At 32.9% G+C, this 24495-nt stretch overlaps 1 protein-coding gene across 5 annotated transcripts in view; it reads left to right on the plus strand.

Moving 5' to 3' along the window:
- Positions 1–24495, plus strand: part of LOC117177051 (protein cordon-bleu) — a 249412-nt gene that overhangs the window by 126434 nt on the left and 98483 nt on the right. Inside the window, exon 1 of one of the 5 annotated variants that reach the window (XM_033367516.1) lies at positions 9844–9865. The exons of the other annotated variants lie outside the window; for them this stretch is intronic. The gene's annotated coding sequence lies outside the window, so the exon portion shown is untranslated. Of the gene's footprint in view, positions 1–9843; positions 9866–24495 lie in introns of those variants that run through there. 5 annotated transcript variants of the gene reach the window in all.

The following is a 24495-nucleotide window of genomic DNA, read 5'->3' on the forward strand; positions in this document are numbered from 1 at the left end:
GCCAGGACAGGAAAGTATGGCGGAAAATAGTTAATAAAAAGAGTGTCAGTAGAGTGAACGACGCCTGAAACAAAGACCTTGGCTATTAATGGACCTAAGTGGAGAACCTTACATAACGGCTTCGTGAGGTTCTTCGCTTGGGGAGATTGCTAGAGAGATTGATCAGCAGCCTGGGTCGGAGCAGTGTTGCGAAACGAACGTGTTATTTACATAAGTAGCACGAGAATTCTGGATCAATCTGAAAAATCTCTATCCCATCCACACACTACTCCTTTCCCCTGCCGAGTGAGTCTCGCCTACCCCGAAAGGGAAATGGCTTAATGGTGTAATAATAATAATAAAAAGCGCAAAAACAACTGACAGATGGAAATCCCCGGTTCTCTTCAATTTAATGAAGTTAAACGCCGATAGATAGCGCTGGCGCCACAATCCTCACCACATCTCGAATACAAATAGAGCAATTATAAGGCGAAAGATTATTCAGGCACGGTTAAAGATCGGAAATTATCTTCGATTCATGTAAAGTTTATCCAATAAGGTTAATTTTTGTTGCGGTAAATCTTTCGCCTGGAATCGATGTAAACTTTATCTTTTGTTTTTTCTGTGAAGCTGGGAAGCTGAACCTTGTTTAATTTTCAAGTCCTTTTTTTTGCGTGCTTCAGAGAATTTTTTTTCAATTCCATAAGTTTGAACTATGTCTTATTTTGAGATGCATACCATTTTTTTGCAAGTCAGAACTTCTTCACGTGTAGAAGCTGATAGATATTATATAAAATATCATCTCATGGGATTCCAATGAGTAAACTGGAATTTTAATTGTAGTTAGAAAGAAACACGCTGTGTTATACTACAGTAAATAATTTGTAGCAATAATAATTTGTGTTGTGGAGATAAGTGTTTGATTTGTAGGGAATAAATCTTGTCGTTATCCATCGCTATAGATGCTGGTTGGAGTCAAGGAAGCGGAATGAAAGTATATAACGGGAAGCGACTAAAGAATCCAACACATATAAGGCCGCACGGCCAAGTTGGCGTTAACGAAGTTATAACGAGCGACCAGTTGCTATCCTGAAATTAAAATATAACTATAACATTTTAAATATAACGAGAAGCCATGTCCAGCAGAAACACCTGAAATACAAACTTTCTACTAATAAAGCCTTGGAAGCAGGTTTCGATGCGTATATGTATCAGTGCCAATCAACGGCAGGATTACTTTTTAGCGGTGAATGGCCTGTACTATTGGTGCTTTTTGCCCCACGCGTGGCTTACTCCTTACGGCTTACGTGCATGCGGGTCCGATTATGCTGATTGTTTATAATGTTTTGTAATCGGTATTCGGTATTTATGGTACGATTACGCTTAAATCATACTTCATATTCAATTTTGTATCAGAGATATAAAACAAAAGTTTGTGCCATTCTTTAACTTAAAGAAATTTTTTCTCTATGTTTGTGCTACTACACAATTTGCTTAGGAAACATACTTGTATTTAACATATAGTTCGCAATTTACACTAAGAAACAAATACATTTACGGCAACGAAATAATGTTGTTGAGCTGTTTCTGTTAATTTAAAAAAATTTCATTCTCAATACCAGAGATATAGTTGTGATTACTAAAAAAAGTGGTCGGAGTGAGTGGGTGTGAGTGGGAGTGCCCTTTGTCCCTGCTCGCACCTAACACCTTTACCAAGGGCCCAAACAAAATAAAGCGTTCTAGTATTGAGCATTTTTAAATCAGAGATCTTGAAAAGGTGGAAGAAATCCATTGATCATACTTCAGCCTACTCCCCCACCTTTTCCAAGGTCCCTGATCTAAAATACTTAACACTAGAACGTGTGCTGTTTTAAGGCCCCTTGGATAAGAGGTTTGGCCTCAGTGGGGGAAGGATGTGACCCTCACCCCCTTCCTCCGACCTTTCCGAGGTCCCTGATTTAAAATGCTGAACACTACTAATCTTGGTCATTTTGGAAGTCTCTTGGAAAAGCGGTTGGATGTGAGTTAGGCACACTAACACCGAACCTCTTTTTCAGGGAATTAAAAAAAGGTCATGCAGCCTAATGTTTAGCATTTTAAATTAGGTGTCTTGGAAAGGGGAGAGGAATCAGTTGAAGGGTCGTCCGTGGTCTTAACCTGTCAACTAATATTTCATAAATTTTACACGGCGAAGGAAAATCGTTTCGCGGACTTATGCTGTACATGCCAAAACGCAATGTTCAAAAATCCATTTTAAAAAAACTAAAAGGAATTTCGATGTTTCGTTTAGGGGATATTAACTGCATATCAAAAAATTTTCCCGAAAAAAAGTCTCTATCGAAAAAAATATCAGTTAACAGGTTTAGACCGCGGACACTTCAGTTGATCACTCAACTTTAACGAACCCCTCTCACTTTTCCAAACGTCCTGATTTGAAGTCCCAGTGGGCACGAAATTTAAGAATGTAATTGGAACGTCCTAAGAACGTTTCTTGGACGTACAAGTCAAAAGACGTTATTTGAACGTTTTAAAAAATGTCCTAAGTCAGACCAGATAATCTTCTAAAAACGTTTTGTGTTCGAAATACGTATTTAAACGTCTCTGATACATTTTATTTTTATATAAAGTTATGTGGACTGACTTAAAACATTTTTGAGCCGTTCCAGTGATGTTCTTTAACGTTTGTGCCCACTCGAATGCTCAGCACTAGGACGCGGGATTATTTTGGGATCCCCGGCGTGAGTGAAAAAAAATGGAATGGGATCAATCTTCTTTGGAGTTTCACCTACTATTTCGATATTGAATCTACGTAGACAGGGTGGCCACTTGACCGGGGAACCATGAAAGAAGTTAATCTTATTTATTAATCATCATTTTAATTGAAAATTTATCTCTGGTTGAAAATTGAACTACTTTCTTTAAAATTAATTTTCTTTATCTAAAAATATAACTAGTCCAGTAAAAAAATGTAATTATTTTGCTGAAAATAAGTTTTTTGGTTGGAAATTTATTTTCTCCCTCCCTTTTTAAATGTTATTTTTGTCATTAATGAGCCGAAAACTAAGGTATTTTTGAAGTCTGTTTTTTAATTGTAAATCTCTTTCATGCTCTTTTACCATAAAACATGTTATGGTAAGATTTCTGTCTGATCTTAAATTAAAAATTGATCTTTTTAAATTAAATTTTAACTACATGGCTGAAGATTGACATTTTTGACTTAAAAATTCAACTGTTTGTTTGCAAATGTATGTACATTCTGAAAAATTATTATTTTTAATAGAAAATTAAGCTTTATGGTTATAAATTCCTCTTTTCCATAAAAATGTCAACATCAGTTTTGTTGAAAAAGAAACTTCTTCAGCGGAAAATTCAACAGTTCCATTTTTAGTTGAAAATTGATCTTTCCGAGTTCAAAATTCAAACATTTGAATTAAAATTGGTATTTTTTAATAGAAAAACATTTAACTTTTTTGTTAAACATTTCTTTTTGAAAATTCATAACTTTAATTAAAAATTCATCTCTTGGGTTGAAAAATGAGGTATTTAATTATATTTTTTTTATGAACAGGAATTTTTTCCGAAAATTTAAGTATTAAAAAAAAAATTTTATTTCAGGTTAAAAATTATTTTTTCAACTAACAATATATCTATTACACCAGTTAAATATTCCATAATATTAATTAAAAACTCATTTCATCTTGGTTACAGATTCATGGTATTTGTTAAAAACTTATGTTTTTAATTAAAAAAAAAAAAAAATCCAGTTAAAGGTTTATCATTTCGATTGAAAATTCATGAGTTAGGTTAAACATTAATTTTATTCACTAAAAATGTAACTTCGATTTTTGGTTAAAAGTTTATTTTTTTCAACTATTCAACTATTTCAACTATTTTGTAAAAAAATTCATGTTTTTTTTTAAATTGGATTTTTTTGGTAGAAAATTAATCTTGTTGTTTGAAAATTCATTTTTGTCGTTGAAACTTCAAGAATTTCCGTTCAATATTCATCATTTTAGTCGAAAATTTAACTTTTGGGCTGAAAATGCAACACTATTGTAACTAATTTTTCCAACTGAAAGATCAACTTTTCCATTGCTATTGAAAATTTATATTTTTATTGAAAAATTCAAGTATTTGTTTCAAAATTCAGTTATTTTGACAACTTTTGCTCTTTTGTGTTGAAGGATGTTAAGAATGAGCATGATAAATTAACACTTTTTTTTGTTCTGCGGCAAATAATAATATTTTACTTTTAATTGAAAGAAAAAATTTAAAAACTTGACCGGGAAAAAACGGGGAAGTGACCGGGAATATTGGAATCATCCGCCATCCTGGTACAGTACATCTAAACGTAAGGATTTCTTGATTTAAAAAAATATTTTTTAATTAAAGAGAGTGAAAGCATATAAAAGAAATCGTATTTTATTTTAGATATGAAGAAAGTGCGAAAGACATTTTAAAGCCCTCATCTGAACAAAATTGTTTTTAGTGAGTTTGTAGAAAATTTAAAGATGTGATTTATGCATTATACAGTACATCTATAGTCATACAGAGTAGATTACACTGTAAATGGCGAAAGCTTTCTTCGCGGAAGACTCCACCGGAAAGGTCACGTTCTGGACAGCATGGCATAGCTTACTATCCAGCATCAGTTCATCTCTTTCTATGCATAGTTGTTACGCTAACGCGCTCATTACGTATCATGACTATATAAAAGTTACTTTCTGTTACGTGTTGCGAACTATGCGCCCGATTACGTATTGCCTATCTTTCACGCAACTCACATTATTGATGCTTTTATGCAAAAGTTAAATCACCATCTGCATTCTTGATATTGAAGTTTCTCCTATCATATCACAATTTATTTACCAATTTTTCTTTCTTAGAGGTAAAATAAGTCATAAGTGTGTCATTTAAAGCAGTGTTTACGTTGCAGAATTGTGTATTTAAAATGGGAAAACAAAACATTTAGACTCCATTTTTAATGGAGTGATTAAAGCCGTCATTTTCCGGAGAGCCCAGTTCCGGGCGATTTCCCTAGGTTTCAATAATTTCTGCGTCTCTTACTCAAGCAGATTTGCATTCACATCAAGTGAACAATGCGAGCACACACATTTTTCTAATGAAAACTGATTGTTTACTTTCGTCTGAGCCTAAGGCATTCGTAAAGTAGTCGCATTGTGTATTTCTGAGAATGTAGGTTAATTGTGGCAATTAGCAACTGAGCTGGGTCGGATTTGTTTCTCTTGCAGCATTCACCTTCCGGCTAGTCACGAATTGACAGAGGCAGAAAAAGTAGCTAATTTTTGCAATTAATTGTAACTTTAGCTGCTAATATGATACACAGAAAATCTTATAGGAGGATAAACAATTCTAAATTTTTCTACGTATAGATCCCAAATATTCTGGCCTGACGAGAAAATGTATCGTCGAAGTATGATCAAGATGTAGGTCATCAAAACCGTAAGAGTTTGATGGAATTTTCCTTTTTGCAAATAAGGTAGCTTGCAATTTTTTAAGTCTATAAGAACTTAATGTTTTTCCTAGACATTCCATTTGTATAACAAGGGCCTTGAAAGTTATTTCCTTCTATCGTTCTAATTTGCTTTCCGTTATCGATGAACCGTCTGCCGCAAATTATCTAACTTCCAACTTATGTTTATGTTGTCTTCGTAAAAAAAAATAACAAGTCACAGAGGAAAGGAATTATTTTTTATTGCAGGTGTGTGAGGTTAGTCATGAGCTGTTATTGTAAGACTGATAACGTCATTCGTCGTTAAAATGTTTCACTAATCATATTTGAATAAATATAGACAGTGCCACGTGTAATCGTTTATTTATTGTTTGATCACGTTATGGTAAAGACGTTCTATCATCTGGAGATTAATTAATTTCAAGGTTTAAAGCAGAAAATAGTTTTGAATGGACTTACTTAATATTTAGTAAGAAGTCTTCTTTTTGGGTTCTATTATATGGTCGATTTTATAAATCATTATAAAGGTCTGATGAATTTTGAGATTTACTGGATGTATAGAGTGCATCCTTATGTATAAATCTTTTACATAATAACAGCATTAAAATATTAGTTCTTGAGACATGAAAAGTTAAATGCCCAAATAACAAAATTAAGGACAAGGTTGAATACTCGATACATCAAATGGAAGATTAATTTAATCCAATTCTTGGTGCAATAATATTTTTTTCAATAAAAAAGTGCAATCTCGAAGGATATTAAATGATCCACGGGGTGATATCGATTCTATACAAATAAATTCTGTAAAAGCATATAGAATTAATTTGTGTAGAGTTTTTTCAAATTGTGTGAAGTCTATTTTTATCTAAAAACAATTACGTACAAATTTGCGAATAGGTTTTTTAATTTTAACTTTGTACAACTTAAATGAAAATATTAATATCTATAGAAGGGGACCTGATACATAATATAAAAAATCCGTGTTTGAGTCTTGATAACTCAGATAAAACTGAATCGATCCAGCCAGAAAGAAATAGGTTGTATTGGTAGCGGAAAATGGAATACAGTTATGCCAGCCGCTCAACTCCCATAACTCAATCACTCTGCCAAAAGTCTGCATTTATATTTTATTACTCTAGATATGAATAGAAATATTTTATGTATGTATAAGTGAAATTAAAAGCAACTAAATTTTCCTCCTTTACTTGTATACACTTATGCGACTTATATGTTGCATTCCCTGTTGCACAATGGTTTTGTCATATCCTGCGGAGAACGCATTCTGAGCAAAGGCGTCTTATCGAAATTCATAGCATGAACAAGGATAAATACCGTTAATGCTTATGTTCTACTCAGAAAAGCAAAACAATGTTCAAGAATTTCAAGCTCGATATTTTACCGAGTGAAAGTATTCTGGTATTTTTTAATTACTTCATGCCGTGTCGAAGGAATTATTAGTTAACTGTCACTTGAAATTGCTCATCTAAACTTAGTCCCAGTTTTTATGTATTCGAATTTTAGTAGCCTTCGACGTGAAAGCATCCACTAAGAAAAATGTGTACTCGTAGCTAACCACCGATATTTATTCTTTATCTGGCCTATAACAAAATATTATTAGAAATGAACCAACGATATAGTTTGGATTTTGTAAGTGGGAATTTAAAGCACAATTGTATTAAAGAATCATACACGGCGACAAATTTTCAGAGATTAATTCACGGAATTGCTCCTTGATTTTATTTACGCTTTGGCACAAGAACTAAGATTTTGGAACTCTTGCTTAAATTCGCCCTTAATTTTTACAAGTTCCTAACAAAAATTTTCTTTCTGTTCCAGGTGCGTAAACGGAAAATTTCTAAACAGCAAAATATATAAGCCATATTTGTATTGAGCTCTTCTAGGTAAGTGAATTCGAGATTTGAGATACCATCATCTCTTATAAAGAATAAAATAATATATTCACGAATGTAATTGTTTCCAATTGCATTATTAAAGTTCACAAGAAAATATGAGCTTGTTTTAAATCATTGTAGAATATTCGTGATACTTTCGTGTGTTTTTACTCGATAACAAATAGTCGGTAAATGTTCATTAGGTTGGATAATTTTCTTGAAAAAGTTCCCATCTAGAGAGGTTTTCATGTTTCCATATGAGGTGCTTTGAACCAAAGAAAAAAAAATGATATGTCATTATATACAAGTTCCTCTTTAAATTGATCGACGACTCACACTACCCACCAAAATTGTGCACCCACTTACGAAAATTCGATTAAAAAGAAGCTTGTTTTAGAAAGTGCTTAACTCTGCGAAGGATTAAGAAAGAAATATTTTTTTTTTTAAATCGGTTAGAAAGTTTATTAAATTTCGCTTAAACTAAATATGTGGAAAATACGTACCTATTCTCTATTTTTGGCTAATTTTCGATTCTCAACTTCCACTCTACATGTGAAACAGTAATTATTTTATTATATTCGTGGGTTAATTTTAAAGACGAGATTTCAGAATTTAACTTGGCGAATTTTTAATCCTATTTTCGTATGTCCATTCAAAGTTTTGGCTAGTAGTGTAATGTATATTTCGAAGGTGACAATAGAGAACCTTCTGAATCAAAATAAAATTCAAAATACTTTTTTTCAGCAGTTTTTATAATTTGAAAATTCTGATTATTAATTATTTTAACGTCACTCCTTTTTTTAACGAACGAAATGAACCTCTCGATTATAAAGGTAGTGGGCATAAAGTCAGAAAATGGACAGTTTTCGAGTTGCAGAGGGTTAAACCTTGAGCCAATTTAACAGAGCTAGGCTTAACAACAAAAGATTAGAGAAAAAAATGTTGCCTACTAAAGTTATTCCGCTCTGAGAGCAAAATTCAAAGGAAGTCATGAACTTAAGACACAGATTATTTTTGAAGCTCATTGAAGGAAAATTTTCGTTTTTTGTTGAGATTCAGCAAATAAAGAGAAGATATAAGAAGGAAATCAATATCCAGCAAAGAAAGGCAAGGTATTGTCAATATTCAGCCAATAAAGTTACGACATGAGCATGACTTAATTGATGTCCAGAGAACGAAGACAATATATGAGCAGACTGTTGCCAATATTTAGCTAATGTAGGGAAGATATGAGCAGGGTGTATTCAATATCCAACCAAGTAACTCCAAGAAACCAACCCGAACAAAATGCCCGAGCGAGCCAAACCCAAGCAAACGAACCCAAACGAACCAAACCAAACTTATCGACAAAAACGATCGAACACAAACAAACTGAACAAACGAACCAACCCGAACAAACCAACCCAAACGTACCAACACAAAACAATCTACCTAAAGGAACTAACGCAAGCTAGCATATCCAAAGGAGTCCTGGCAAATGAATCAACCCTCCTTTGGGTTGAACCAACCCAAAGCATCAAACCCATGAAAATCAAGCATTCCAAATAAACCAATTCAAACCAACTAGCACAAACTCATCAATAACAAGCAACTCTAAACCAACTATATCAAACCAAGTAACCCAAACCAACAAAGTAAAACCCAAATTAACTCAAAACCGTTGAATCAACCAATCCAAACCAACATCAACCAAACAACCCAATCATTCCAAGCGAAACCAGTCTAAATTAACCAAATCAAGTGAACTAACCCGATTAAACAATCCCAAACGAACGAATCTGAATTATCCTAATATATATTTGTAACAAACTTCTCATATCTTGCTTTCATGGGCAGGATGTTGAGTACAACCTGTTCATATCTTGCATTCATTGGCTAAATATTGGTAACAGCCTGCTCATATCTTGTCTATGTTGTCTGGATATTGACTAAGTCTTGCTCGTATAGTACCTTTATTGGCTGGTTATCTCTTCCTGTACTCATTTACACGTTTTTTAAATATCTAGAGGGAATACAAAATAAATCACAGCTTTTAGTTTGTAAGAAAAGTTGAGTTTCAGTCAGATAAATGAATCAAACCTCATTATAAATTTACTCATATGAATAAAAATTTAACTATTATTTTCACCTTTTGTTTCAATGAATTGTTTAGTCCAACGTTACGACTCCTAATAGCTTGTAATTCATTTTTAATGATTATCATCAAACCCTGAACTTGAAATTCCATAATAGACCCCACACACGTTTTAATAAATGATGACACCTGCGTGTGTATCTTATAGTGTGCATGCATGAAATATTGTGCTGTCATGGGACAAGGGTGTGTGAGGGGGAGGGTAGTTGAAAACAAGGTGGCGACATTGCAAGGTTGCCGCTGTGTGGCAACACTGACGCAATCTGCAAACGACTATTCGCACTTCACATATATGATACTTGTTTCCACGAGTTTTGCAAAGTGCAGTCTATCTCCGAGCATCAGATGTGATTAACTCGTTTTTTTCTTGCATGTTGCTCAAAGGACGTGAGTAAATCTCTGTTTAAAAAAAGAAGTATCCCCTTTTTTAAAGTTGTGAAATCTGGTTCCAGTTTAATTATAGTGATTGATTCTAGCTCAATCCGATTTTCTAAATTAATTTGTAAAATTAATTAGTAATTTATTGTTTTATGCTTTTTTCTTAAAGCTAGAAAGTTGAGCGTAAGTAACTTTTTCCAATATTCTCAGCATTTGTTTTATTCTTCCCCGTATTTCCCTTTTACATACTTCTATGCGCGGATAATTTCAAAAGTTCTGAGACTTTCAAAATCACCAATCATGTTTAAATTGTTTAAAGATAACTCTAACCATTAGAAAAATTATTTTATAACTATAATGAAAAATAAATTATTCAGGATAAACTCATTTCTCTTATGAAACTTTCTCCATATTGTTATAATGATCTTCAATCTTCAGCCATCGTATTGCAAAATAAGTAATATACTGTTTATTATAGTGCTGTTATTTGGTAACGCATTCATTTGGAAGAGATAAAACTCTCTTATGATTTCCTTACATATCAGCTGGTCACATTTTTCACTTCTTCATCAATTTATCTAGTTTATTAAATAGTTTTTGACCATTAAATTTGTATTGTTCAACTTTTTTATTAAATTAGAATTAGTACAGACCAGCAAGTATAAAGCTATTAGTTGCGCGTAAAAGTGGTCCGTATAATTTTATACGGGGAAATTTGCTAAGGGGAAAATTGCATCGCGTTTACAGGCGTACGAGTAGCTCATGTCGCATTATAGAAATTAGAAACTGTGCTCTACAGTCTACCGGGTTATGAGAAACACGCGAATGTCGCGCAACTTTCTCCATTGATTTGAGTTACCCATTGACCAGATATCGAATAAATCGAATCCGCCTCTCAATATTGAGAATTGAGTGTACGCGCCTTTTGTAGGGAAGTTCTATGATGTACCATAAAGATTCGATCTTATTGCCTAGGTCAGGTCTCCCAACAGTGCACAAAAATTCTCCCGGCTGCTGAATAAACATGATTCAGCATCACGATAGCCTATTACACTTATTTCAGGCGATAAAAGCTTTAGAATGTTAAGATCTAACATAAAAAATCCTACACCCCCTGCAATCTTGAACCCACATTAATGTTTGCTTTGAATTAAAGAAACCGTTTCTTCAGTATTTTTTCAATTTAACATAAGAAATCTTGAGAATAAATACAAAAATGCATTCAGGGCGGCCGTTTTAATCCAGGAAAAATTCCACCCTTTCCCGTGGTTTTGCGGGTTGTAAAAATGTTGGCCGTCGTTGAAATTAAAATCTTCGAACTCGGAAAAAATAACATTAATAAAAGTGTCAAAAATAAAACATTTTATTTCTCCCAACTCAGTATAGAATTTTAAAAAAGTTCCCCCTTTCATCAAAATATTCAAAATACTAATTTCCCCCATCAACTAATTATAAATTTTAAATGAAAAATTAGCCTTTTGCAATTCAGAAAAATATTAAATAACTCAAATGTTCTCCCTTCCAAATTAATAAAAGTGATAGAAATTATAAAAATAAAAAATTGCCCTATTCCAATTCAGTAAAAAGATTGAAAATAAAGAGTTGAACCCTTCAAATCAGTGAAAATGTTCAAAAGAAAACATGTGCTAAAAAAATATCCCCAATTTAGTCTTTTCTAACTGTGAAAATCTTAAAAGTAAAAAAATGTCACTCAATCCAGAAATTAAATGAAAACTAAAATTTCCTCCCTTCGAATTAAAAAAATGTTAAAAATAAAAAAATGTCTTTCTTTCAATTCAGGAAAAAAATAAATAACAACATTTCTTTCCTTCATTTTAAAATTAGAATTGTGAAATTTAAAGTTTTTTTTATACAAAAATCCTGGAGTTAAATTATTTTAATTTTAAGTCATTTCACATTAATAATTATTCAATTTTTATTTATTCATCAAAATTCAACACTTTCACTCACAAATTGCATTTTTTATATGGAACATTTAAAATTGCAGCGTTCAAAGTTTTGTAGCAATTCAGTGCTTTCTGTTTCAAACAATTCAGTTTCAAATCGCTTAATTAAAAATACTTTTAATTAACATTTGCTTATTTCGTCAAATATTACTAAATATTTTTTAAATGTTAAATTTAGTGAGTTAAAAATGAAATATTATAGGCAGGATCAATATTTGAATAGGATTTGGAATTGAATAAAAGCCTTCAGTTATTACGAATTTGTTAATTTAAAATTATCCTAAAATTAAAAATAGCTTATAAAGTTTAAATATTTTTGTTTAATTACTGAGGTTTTGGAATTGAAACAGTTCAATTTTCAACTTTAAAATCCTTAAACTCTTTAATTTTGAACAGATTCAGAACTTTTCTGGTCAAATAAATAATTATTATATTATATAATTATTATAGTTGAAATTAAATTTATTTTAAATCATCTGATATAAAATTTGAGATATTTTAAGTGATTGGATATATTCTACTTGTGAAAATTGGTAAAGTTCCGGATAAAAAAAATTAACTCATGATCAATTCCTGGTTTTTCCAGGTCTCAAAAAATGTCCGGTCATTTATTGGTTTGTGGGTTAGTAGTAACCTTATTTATTTGATTTGAAACAATGACGAATTCATACTCTTTTATTTGAAGAAATTATTTTTCCCGTAAATATTTTGCTGATTTGGTTCCCGCAAGTATCATGAATGACTGATCGATAATTTTTTCTTGAGTCAGTGCACTTTGTCATTAATTTGAGAGAAAGTAGAACGCCCGATCCGTCGTCTCGCAAATGACCCACGGTCATCATCATGGCAGCGAAGAACGCGGTATTTCCACCTAGAAATACGTTTCTCAACATCAAGGACGAATCCCGGATTAATTGAAACCATTGCGAGACAGATGGAATTTTTTTGTGAATTACTTGAGCAACTGAAAATTCTTTAATGTTTTCTTTTCAATTATCACTATTAGTCCATGGAATCTGTTAGAAAAGAAAAGTTTGTTTTACCTTTTTTACTAGGTAAAGAGCCATTTTTTACTAAAACGCCTTTATTATCATGTTCTAGTGCAAATAATAAATGTTTTAGATATGAAAGCGTTTGGGAATTATTTTCAAAAAGACTCAAAAATTTCGTTTGCGTGCCTTGGTACTTCCAATTGGTTATCAGGGCAAAATGTTTAATTTTGCTGTTGGACATTTTACTCTGAAGAGCAAAGACAAGCAACAATCCATACAAACACGATTTTTTGTACGCCATTGAAAAATGTTTTCGGGACGCCTGGAAGTCATTTCTGACAAGTTTTATATTCACTTCAGGATCTTCAATAAAGCTATTTAAAAAAAGCAAAACGCATTTTCACATAGTTAAAAAGGCTAAATAGATTTTAAGTTGACTATTCATAGTTTTCAAAACTACTTACCGTCAATTCGTAACTCATATTTTTGTCTAGATATATCAAAGTCACGTTTCAAAACACAGTAAAAAAAATGTTCAAAATGATACCGAGATCAATATCATTTTGATATGCAACAAGAATGACACCGAAAACAAGAGCATTTTGATCAGCCGGAATGAATGATCGACTTTTGAGTTAATAGTGATCTGATTTGGGATCATGTATAAAGTAAAATCAAGATGGCCAAGAAAAGGCGGCCATTTTGTCTAGTCTAACAAATTAACCAAAAAATATGATCAAATTGATCTAAATGGACAGATCATTATGATTTCGAGAGTCAAACAATCGTTGGAACAAAATGCTCTGCAACAAAATTGATCCTTTTTTTCACTGTGAACATATTTAACTACCCTTTCACGTAACGCATTACTCAAACATGCACAAGACAAGATGGAATTTCAATATTTGCCAATTAAAGACTGTCGAAAATCTTTTTTAATTATGACTCGTATTATAACGGTGGGTAACACATTTCAAAAATACGTATAAGAGCCACCTTTATTAGCATATGCGAATTTAATATGTTAAAAGGGACAAGTTAGAATTTCGATACTTGCTCCTAAAAAAAAGTACAAAATCTTTTTTTTTTTGCATGGAATTATAGGACGGTCGAGATAGTTCGGAAACACTCCCAAAAAGCCACCCATACTATCTGCACAGTTAAAATGGTTGAAAATGGCAAGCTAGATATTTGATTCTCGCCAATAGAAAAACGTCTAAAATTCAGAGAAATGTCGCTACCAGGCTATTCAGGGAATAAGAAAAGAAAAGAATAAGAAATAAGAATAAGAAAAAAGAAAATATAAAAATAAGAAAAGAAAAGAAGATTTTCGACGGTTTTTAATTTGAGAGTATCGGAAACACAGAGTAAAAAAAGGGATCAAATTTTTTGCAGAGCATTTTGCTCCAACGATCATTTAACTCTCGAGATCACAATGATCTGTCCATTTGGATCTATTTGATCTTATTTTTTTGGTTCACTTGTCAGGCTGAACAAAATGGCCGCCAATTCTGGGTGCGAGTGTCATAACAACATGACCTCAAAATTCTATCTAATCCCACGGAAGTTACAACTGCACTTAACAGGCGATATTTTGTAATATCAGATTTTGTTTTGTTTTTAACTTTTCAAGTACACTTCACGATCAGAAACCATAAAAATTTTGCATATGATCTAAAGTACTCTGAAAACATCAGCCATTTTGGTTTGACTTCATACATGATCCCGAATCAGATCATTATGATCTCAAAAGTCGATCATTCACTCCGGCCGATCAAAATGCTCTTGAATTCAGTATCACTTTTGTTGCATATCAAAATGATATTGATTTCAGTATCATTTTGAAAACTTTTTTTTATTGTGTATAACTTGTCATTTTTAATATGTTAGGTATGCAATTATGTATATATGGTAAAGGTAGGTTTTAGGGGTGTTTTGAAAATTTGGGGCTTGAAAATTAAAGATTTTTAAAGTTTTTGACTTGGGAAATACCGAGATTCTAACCTTTATCGATAGGGCTCGATAGGGATGATTGTTACAACGCGGTAAGTGTGATAAAGAAAAAAATTGGAATGAAAAACCAATTGGTTATCTTTTTTGTTACAACGTCAAACAACGGGATCCTGGCTACACCCGCCATTATTTTACTTTCCCTTACATTGACTTCATCTAATGACTAGATACTGTCGAAGAACTGAAAAGAATCGATAAATGAGCAAAAATTGACTCTGGACCAGGATTCGAACCCTTCATACAAAATTTAAAATTTATTTTTATTAATATTCTTATAGACGACAGAGTTGAAAGCATACACACAAACACACACACACACACACACACACACACATATATATATACATACATACGTGATAAGAATTGGCGGATGAATTGGACGACTAAAAATAGAAAAACTAAAGCTAATTTTAGCAAAATTTGAAACAAGAATCTTCTGAAATGTTGAAAATATCATTGAACAAAGTGTAAATTTGTATCTTCTTGTCACACACACCCTATCGACCCTGCCTGGATAAAAAGGTCAGCTACAATTTTGGGAAAGTAGCTTAGGAAAATAGGAACAGTCGTTTAAAAACCTATTCAAACAGTTTTTGGATCTATTTCAACCGATTATATCGTTACTTGAGGAGAGAATTTAAAATTAATCAAAGGTAATTTAAATTACATTTGTTTCAAGTCAAGAAATGACTCTTTTTATTTCACAGTATTCAATAGCTTCTTTTTAAAAAATACACAAAGAGATTTTATTAGTTAATAGTTTCCTCACGTATCGAGCGTTGGATTCGTTTCACTTACTCGATTAGTTCGTCCCTCAACGTGTAATGATTTAAAATTACGTAACAAGAAAAAACATCATAGTAGAATGTGATTGTCTTCTGGTGAAACAGTAAATAAATGATGTGATTCAGAAATATTTGTTTCAGAAACAAAAAACAATACAATATCCGGGTTTTTTCTTGATTCGATCAATTTCGCTAAAGCATATTGTTAAACCTTCTGTCAGCAATATTACATCAATGCTCGAGATTTCGATGTCAAATTTAATAGCCGATACCCGTGTATCTCATGTTTTCTTGTTTGGTTATCCAACTGATTTTGGCAAAGTCGAATTTCTCACACACAATTCGGACATTACGCCATGCCAATTGCGGATTCATGCAAATGTACCGTATGGTATTCATACTGCGCGCAACACTTTCAATTTATCGCCAACTATTGTACCGATCAGAAACACACGTCGTGCAGGAAAATTTCCAAACGAATTTAGCATCCGGAAGTATTGCATATTTATCAGTTTAGCTCCAAGCAATGATACCATTTTAATTCACGTCGACGGGTCCGAAACAAATGAACTCAATTTCCAGCGAACCAGGAATAAAAGTTGGTTGCAAAATCCTGCAGATCGCGATAAAGTAGTACCACATCAGCGTCAAGCGTCAAGAATTTATCTTCGAGTATATCTTCAATGGAATCTCCTATCTGGGAGTTCAGATGAATAAAGAAGTGAATTTTAATTATTTATGAGCTTCAATTTATCATCAAGATGGAATTACAAGTAAAAAATGAACTGTATGATTCTGTCTCGGACGGAAAACTCCTGAAGCTTCAGAAGCCCATATAAGTTGTATTAGGGACACTAGCGCCCTCAACGTTACATAACCTTTTAATGTGTACGTGTCGAGTTAGAACCTTTCAATATGCACGCTCCGAAGATAGAACCTTGCCATTTGTACACGCCGAAGTGAAATGGAATACTTTGGTTCCAGGTTTTCGCTTATTTTAGACAAGTTTTCTGTTTTACTTTTCTTTCTTAGTTACTTCAGATAATTCTGAAAGAAATGTACCCTCTCACTATCCGTCACCGGCACGTCTGATCAAATTTCATTCGTTTCAATATCGTGTCACGTGTCACGCCAATAGTTTGCTCGTTCGATGGGGCTTCTTGCAGACCACTGTCTTTCCCTTTTTCCATCTCTCATTACATAAGTCCACACTGAGGCTAAGGAAAGTCGTGGGAGTGTACCTTGTTACGATTGGTGAATGCCCCGAGGACATGTAAAAGATAATAAAGAAAATGGGAGATTTAAGAACGGGTCAATTCGAGAAAAAGTTCTTTTCAAGTTAAGATATTTGATTTGGGTAGCATCAAATTCGAATATTTGTGAATTTTCATCATGCCAATCTAGGGTTGAAATTAACTTATTTTTAATCGAAGCTTGATAGCGTTCAAAATTGATTAATTTTAAAGTGTAACATTCAAGTATAAATTTCAGTCAAAGTCGTTCGAAGTTGTACAATTTCCAAATGAAACCCTCAATTATCGAAAAATTTTAGATTTAAATAATTCCTAATTTCTTCGCGTTATGAAAGTTCATATTCGATTCAAACTTTAATGGGGCTATTTTAATGAGATAATTTTGAAATCTAAAATCTTTAGTAACGCTGGCACTTGAAGGTTTTTAAATGCAAAAACTGCCGATTAGAATTCACAAAATTGTATAAAACAACAATAAATCGATGAAGATCGTATTTTCTAATTTGATGCCTTTTACTGAAATGAATCGATATTCGATCAATGGTTTTTACTAAACTTCTCATGTTGAAGCAGATGAAGTGACGCTTCTTCGGGACCCAAGAAAACTCGTCGGGACGACATTGTCCATATCCGAGAACGTCGAGCGGGTAAAACAAGAAAAAGAAGATGTCCAGTACAACTTTCCTTTAACGAGATTCTCGATGAACGTATACCATAAGATTTATGGAGATGTCCTATGACTTAGTGGCACTCTTGGATTTTGAAAGTTACTAGGCTGTCACTTTCTTCTTAATCATCAACAGAGAATCTTTACCTTAATTAATTTATCGAAGCCTGAAAGCATCAAGATCTTTTCCAAATCATTCGTTTTCTCTTGAAAATAATCTTCTATCAAAGAATTACAAATTCCCTAAGCAACTTTTGCGATGATTTGCAAATTAGTCCAATATGTTTACAATTAATATTTAGATATTTAGGTTTGACGTATTTAATATTTCACTATAGGGTAGCCATCTAGATGTTAAACTTTAGTTTGGGTGGACATTAAAAATATATACAACGCAGAGCTTACTATTCAGTGACGTTGACCATAAGCTTCCTTTACATAAATTATCAGGAAATTCACTATAAACTTCATCAAGTGGCTAATAACATCTTGGTTGTTTCAATCTAATATGATGGAATTTTCAGTTGAACGTAACAATATTTTTACTTTTAACATCTCATAGGAATATCAGATATTGTCCATTAATATCTGCATGTTTCGCGGTACTATCTGATACGTTAAATATCTAGGGTTTTGAACATCCATTTTTTTCGCGTATTTAATGAAAAGCTTCTTTTATTATTGAATCATGCAGTATACAAGTAGTAATATCATATTGGGGGCATTAGAAAACGATCTAGGAAAAAATGCGGATTGTAACTATTTTAATGAAGCAATAAATGCCAAAGTGAAAATAGAATCACCACATAGGCTAATTAAATTTCTACTTCTTTAAGCCTCTGACCGTCTTCTTTGATGAAAAATAATATATTTCTAAAAGAAAGAAGAAAACTTGTTTACGTTAAAGGAATTTATATTTATCATTGTTTCGATGAGTGTATCGATCGTTTACATACAATTAATAAATCACTATTCTCGCTTTCACGCATCAGAGAAACCGATTAGCAACAAGGACTCGACTTTCAATGAGAAAGAAATCAACGGGGGTTAACTACAAGAAATAGTAAAGCAAACTGATCGATTAATCGAAGTTTCTCCGGGAAGAGTGAAGCGCGTTAAATGAATAATTTTCATATATCTTCTTATTTTGTATTTGTTTTTTTACAAGTCTTGGGTATTAGGATTATGTGCTTATGAAATTATGCAAGCTGTCAATCGAATCTGTAGTACATAACGAAGATAGGATACGCGCAATTTCTAAGTGCCGTTATTCAACTTTTCTTTCTCCTGATGTCGCTTATCTGCGTGGATTACACTGGATATGAAAGTTACCTGTTCGATTATACAATCCTTTGTTTCCATTTCAAAGTCCACCTCGAGCTATGTTTCAATTTACTTTTGAGTTTGATAGAAAGTGTTAGATGCTCAGAAATTTGCAACTGCAATAAGGGAAATTTTCGAACCACTTATGTGCATATTATATCAATTTCCATTCTCCAGGCAAAGTACTCTCATTTGAATTCCTCGGTAATCGTAATAACTCAACAATATGAATCTTCTACTCCTCTTCAATTAACTCTCCCCTTTCTGTAATATTTTCCACGAAGCTTCGTTCATGTTAGTTTTATAGCTCGAGTGGGCACTAGAAAAATAGCCAGCAATAGAGGTCCCTGCTCTGAGGAATATTCAAGGAAGACAGGTGCAGAAGTCGAAGGAAATAAGAAAAGTGCAAAACTGGAGTAAGAAGAAAAGGAAGAAGAAAAATGGGGAGTATATAAGTGCAGGAACAAGAAAAGCTGCAAGAGGCCTCGTCGCGTCGTTGAGGTGCAAGAAGCAGAATAAGAAGAAGCTGATAGTGAGACGAAAGGAATTTGGATTTTTTGTCGCTTTCGCACACGCACACAAACGTCCAGACATATAGAAAGCCCAGTACGTAACCTTGCACAGATATGTCTTCGAAATCGCAAGATATCTCTCTGGTATCTTTTCTTCCTTGTTCCACAAACTCGATGAATCATTCGGTCTCGCTTTATTAGTTCATTCCTTCTGAGGCTGCGTCTCATTTCACGCAGCTGTACGTTTTCCTACGCACAAATACAGAAGCATTAAGCACACACGAGTATACCTGCCCAGGAGGATGCAGTTAACTGCAGAAAGATAACCACCTCTTTTACCCTCCTTCACCTTTTCCTCTTCGCCGTACGTTCCGAGGAGGTCGCGAGCAAGGCCACCTCGAGCATTGCCCTCCCGATCCCATATCAACCGTACACGTATTTATTTGCTGCTGAATAAGCGCAGCGACTAATGGTATTCAAAATTGTGTCACCTTCATTTTTATCTCTTTTTTTTGTCTTTTCTTGGTTCTGGATCTTATTGGATTGTTTGAAGACATTTCCATATTTCACATAGTAAAATTCTCTCAAAACAATAAGATCAGACTTCGAGTCGAAATATACTGCAGTAGAACCTTTCAGAACATCTTTGTTTCAACCAAGAAAGATTAATTTTCATCCAAAGATGATTAATTTTTTATTCATAAAGAGGAATTTTTTATCCACAAAAACAAAAGTTCAACAAAAGAGTGGAATTTTCGACCAAGAAAGATGACATACAAAATAATTGAATTTAAAAAAAAAAGTAAATTTACTCAAATAGTTGATTTAAAAAAAAAGAGAAAAAATCGGAAACAAAAATATAATAGGAGACTTTCCAAACGAAAATAGTAGGGTTTCTTCTTGGGTTCTATTGATGGAGTTTGCATTAAAGCGAAAAAGGGGAAGTTTTTTAAAACAGGGTAAATAGAGAAAATGTTTTAAAAACTGAAAAGAGGGTAACAGGGGAATTAGGGTAACTTCTTCATTTCGATATAATATTGTAGAAATGTAGTTTTTGAACGAAATTTAATTTTTTGGACGACATGTAGATTATAAGCGAATTCCAAATAGATTTCAATTTGTATGTCCCTCGATGTTCCTGGACATATTGCAGATAAAGTTTTAAAAAATTGGTTAGGCATAACTTTTTGCATTATCATCAGAGATGTATTAAATTGTGTTAAATTTAATCCTCCCCCGTTTTGGTCAAATGTCCACGTTTTTAGACCCCCTGTTTCTGAATAACAGGTTTGTACGAATGTTTCTGCCTATGTGTATGCATGTATGCCTGCATGTGAACCTGAGAATCAAGACAAACAATTTTGCTTTCCTCTTTTTTATTTTTGTCCAAAAAAAATTTTTTTCTTTGCTCTTTTTTGAAAATTCTTATCTTGGTTTTATTTTCAGGAATTTTGCAGATACGTAAAAAGCAGCATTAAAAATAAAAAAAAAAAAAATTTTTAGACAAACAACAAGCCACGAAAAAAATTAAGAACATAAATTTGTTCATGTGGAAAAATCTATAAATTTGTCATCAATCATTTTTTAATAGAATGCATGGTTTTTGTTTTAATCGTGAAAAATAACATTAATAAAAAATCAAATCTTTGCAAAAATGATGCAAGTTAAGACTATTTTTCGCCTAAATTATATATAACATTGAAAACAAATTAAATTTACATATGGAAAACGATACAAGTTTTAATAAACTGTTAATTCACAAAAAAATTTGTGTCACGTGCAGAAATTTTGGTGTGGCGCCGGTCGGTCCCCGATCGGGAAAAATCTGTTTAAAATCGGGTTATCTGTTTAGCGCCAGACCGTAAATGAAACGCCCTACCCGATCGGGCCCAGATCTGGGCATCCAAAATTTGGACCCGATCTGGCCCAGATATGGGCCCTTATTTTTTTATTTCTGTAATTAGTAATATTTTAAAAGTTTTTAAATTAATATTTTTCAACTTTGCATTTTACAAAACTTCAATTTTCTATAAGAGTTTGCATTTTGAAGAAAACTATTATGCTTTGACAAAAAATGTTCAAATTTAGAGCTATTACACACGCACACAAATGAATTTTAATGATAAATATTTTTTAATCTTAATAATCATTTCGAATTATTTTTGTTTGATAATTGCACATGGGACACGTGGAGTGAAATTTAAAAAGTGAGGTTATGTTCGAGAAAATATAAAAAGTATTTAATTTACAATGTTACTAATCCGGAAATTCATACATTTGGTATAAGTTAATCTTTATTTTCAGAATATCAGCAACAAAATATAAAATTCTAAAAAGCTGGAAAACATTTTTTTATTCACATAAATAGTAAATGCGCTCAAAAGGACGACGCTTTCTCGAATACATCGCTGGAAATCTTCAGAAGCTAAAAATGACTTGTGATGTTGATTCTAGCGAATTAAAGCTTACCTTTGCCTTCATTGTGGATATCAGAAATTTCACCAACAATTCTGTGATTCCGAAATCGCAATCTACTATTTGCTTTTGGCATTTTAAGTTATATGAAAGAAAAACTATATCACGACGATAACAGAAAATTTGACATAATCTTGTCTAACCTAACCCGACCCGACGTGGTTCTGACGCGAGCCACATCATCTGCCCCCTTGGGGCCACATGTGGAAAATCCGATCGGGTCCAGATCGGAACTCGGGAATAAGTTGGGCAATTTCTGCACGGCATATGATGCGCACTTTTTTTTAATTTCAAAAACAAGATAATGAAAATACTTATGTTTCAATAAAATTAATAATATAAATTTATTGAAATGATAAATTTTTTATCGTAGCTGAGAATAAAAATCATCAGCAAATATTAAAGGAATCATGATAAATAAAATTTGTACATCTTTTTGCAATATCTGAATAAGCAACACCAGCCTGAGTTGCAGAAAGAGAAACAATTTTTTGCATTATAAGTCTCTTGCACTTTTTTTTAATAGGGTAAAGCTGAGTCAGAAGTGCCGCGGGGAAAAAGTGCTAGATACAATAACACAAAAATAGATTATTATTTTGTTACTCGATCTGAGATTTTCCGTCGATCCGTCGGATTACCATAACCTCCCGATAGCCGTTGCGCCGTTGGTAGCCACTAGAAGTTGTCTTTTAGATCGTGAGTAAGTTTAGGTTGTTTTTTGTGCAGAAAGTAGTTCTATCGTCACCGTTTCTTCTTAGTACCAACACTTATTCTTACGTGCCATTGTCACAAAGTGGGTATAGTTTTATGCAGAATTATGTATTCTTGTAGTACAGGTAGCTTACTGTTCAAAATATTTTCTATTATTTATAAAATATTGATTGTAAATAATTTCAATGTGTGGAGGTAAAAAGTGGCGAGCGGTACTTTTTATCCCAGAATTTGGATGACATTAGGCTTTTTCACAATCACTATTAGCTGTGAAGCTTATTCTGAAAGCATTCCAGGGGAGCAATGGATGCAGTGTCACGTACGCAAAAACTGAGATCATGAAAATGTGTTGTGAACTGGCAATCGATAATAATTGAAGGGTCCGCGGTCTAAACCTGCTAACTGCCATTTTTTGCGAAATGGATATTTTTGTATTTTCTGGAAGGTTTTTAAATGCAGTTAATATCACGAAAACAAAGTGCAAAATTCCTTTTAGTTTCTTTAAAATGGATTTTTGAAAATCGCTTTTTGTTTTCTAGAGCCTAAGCCTGCGTATAAACCTGTTAACTACTTATGGCGCCTTATGAAAAATCCGTGCTTTTTCTCACATCAGCTCAGTTTACTCGTAGAATAGATCAGTGAGACACATGTCAGCGTGTGTGCAGTTAAGTGTATGTGTGTTGATAGTTTTTTGTAGCTACTTTCACGTCATTTTCGATGTTGTTTACAGTTTTTGAGAGATGAAACTTGCCCGTAGCTGAAAAACAACACAGAAACAGGCAAGCCCACAAAAATTATAGAAAACCCGCGGTAGAACACTACAGATAACAGGTTTAAACCGCTGGACAAAACAAAATTGGTCGCAAAATATTTGTTCAACCCATATCTTTCCTTCTGTTATTTTCATTACCCTAAGAATAAGTATATTAGAATATATTTTACTTGCGGTACTTGAGACTAGAAGGACTGGAGGGTCCAATTTGGCCCTTTTTGATATTCAAAACGCTGCTAACCCCTTAAAAGTTTTTTTGGGGCGCCAAGGTTTGATGACTTTTCCTATTATTGGATACTTAGTATATATGCGAAATTGCTTAAAACTGTGAAAATGCGGCTAGGGTCCCAGTTGGACCCTCTGGCCTTCTAGGAATGTGATTTTTCCGATCCTTCTAGTGTTAAGAAGCTGATACGCCTGTAGTTATTGCAGTTGTTTTTATCTCCCTTTCTTTTGTATATTGGTACCATAATCGCTTTTCTCCCGTCACCATACATAAATTCGAGCATAAATTTATCAATTCGCATAACCTGTGAGGTATTTTCTCGCCACCGTTTTTAAGTATTTCAACGTTAACACTGTCTGCGTTATAGTTATTTCAATTAATCTCCTTTCTTGTTTGGTCTTTTATTTTCACGTGGCGTTTGCTAATTATAATGATAGGCACTTAAAATCCCCCCAACCGGGTCGGTAGATATGTACACTCGTGGAAATATATTTTCACAATAAAGTACAGTTAATTACTACACACTTTTACAACAAAATTACAATGGTCACATATTGTAAATTATAGTATTGCATTCTAAAAATGCATTTCCACCAATTAAAAAAATTATGTATTAATGTTCCTAGAAAAGGCTCTTCAGCCTAAGGATTTCACTTTTCGAAATAATCAATTGAATATTAATTTCGAAATTAAATAATCTAATGTCTGCAGATACTGATGGAAATGTATTTTAAACTACAATACAATAAGATACAATAATATACAATTTTTTACTGACTATAGAAATTTGTAAAATCTTATGAAAACGTTGGAATTGTACGAGGGTAGTTCAATAAGTCCATAGAATGAAGTATAAAAACAATTTTTTTTAGGTAAATTTTTTTTTATTTTTCAACATAATCTCCTTGGAGCTCTATACACTTGGTCAATCGCTTTTCAAGTT

This window comes from Belonocnema kinseyi, chromosome 7, assembly GCF_010883055.1.
Source record: "Belonocnema kinseyi isolate 2016_QV_RU_SX_M_011 chromosome 7, B_treatae_v1, whole genome shotgun sequence".
Taxonomy (NCBI): Eukaryota; Metazoa; Arthropoda; class Insecta; order Hymenoptera; family Cynipidae; genus Belonocnema; species Belonocnema kinseyi.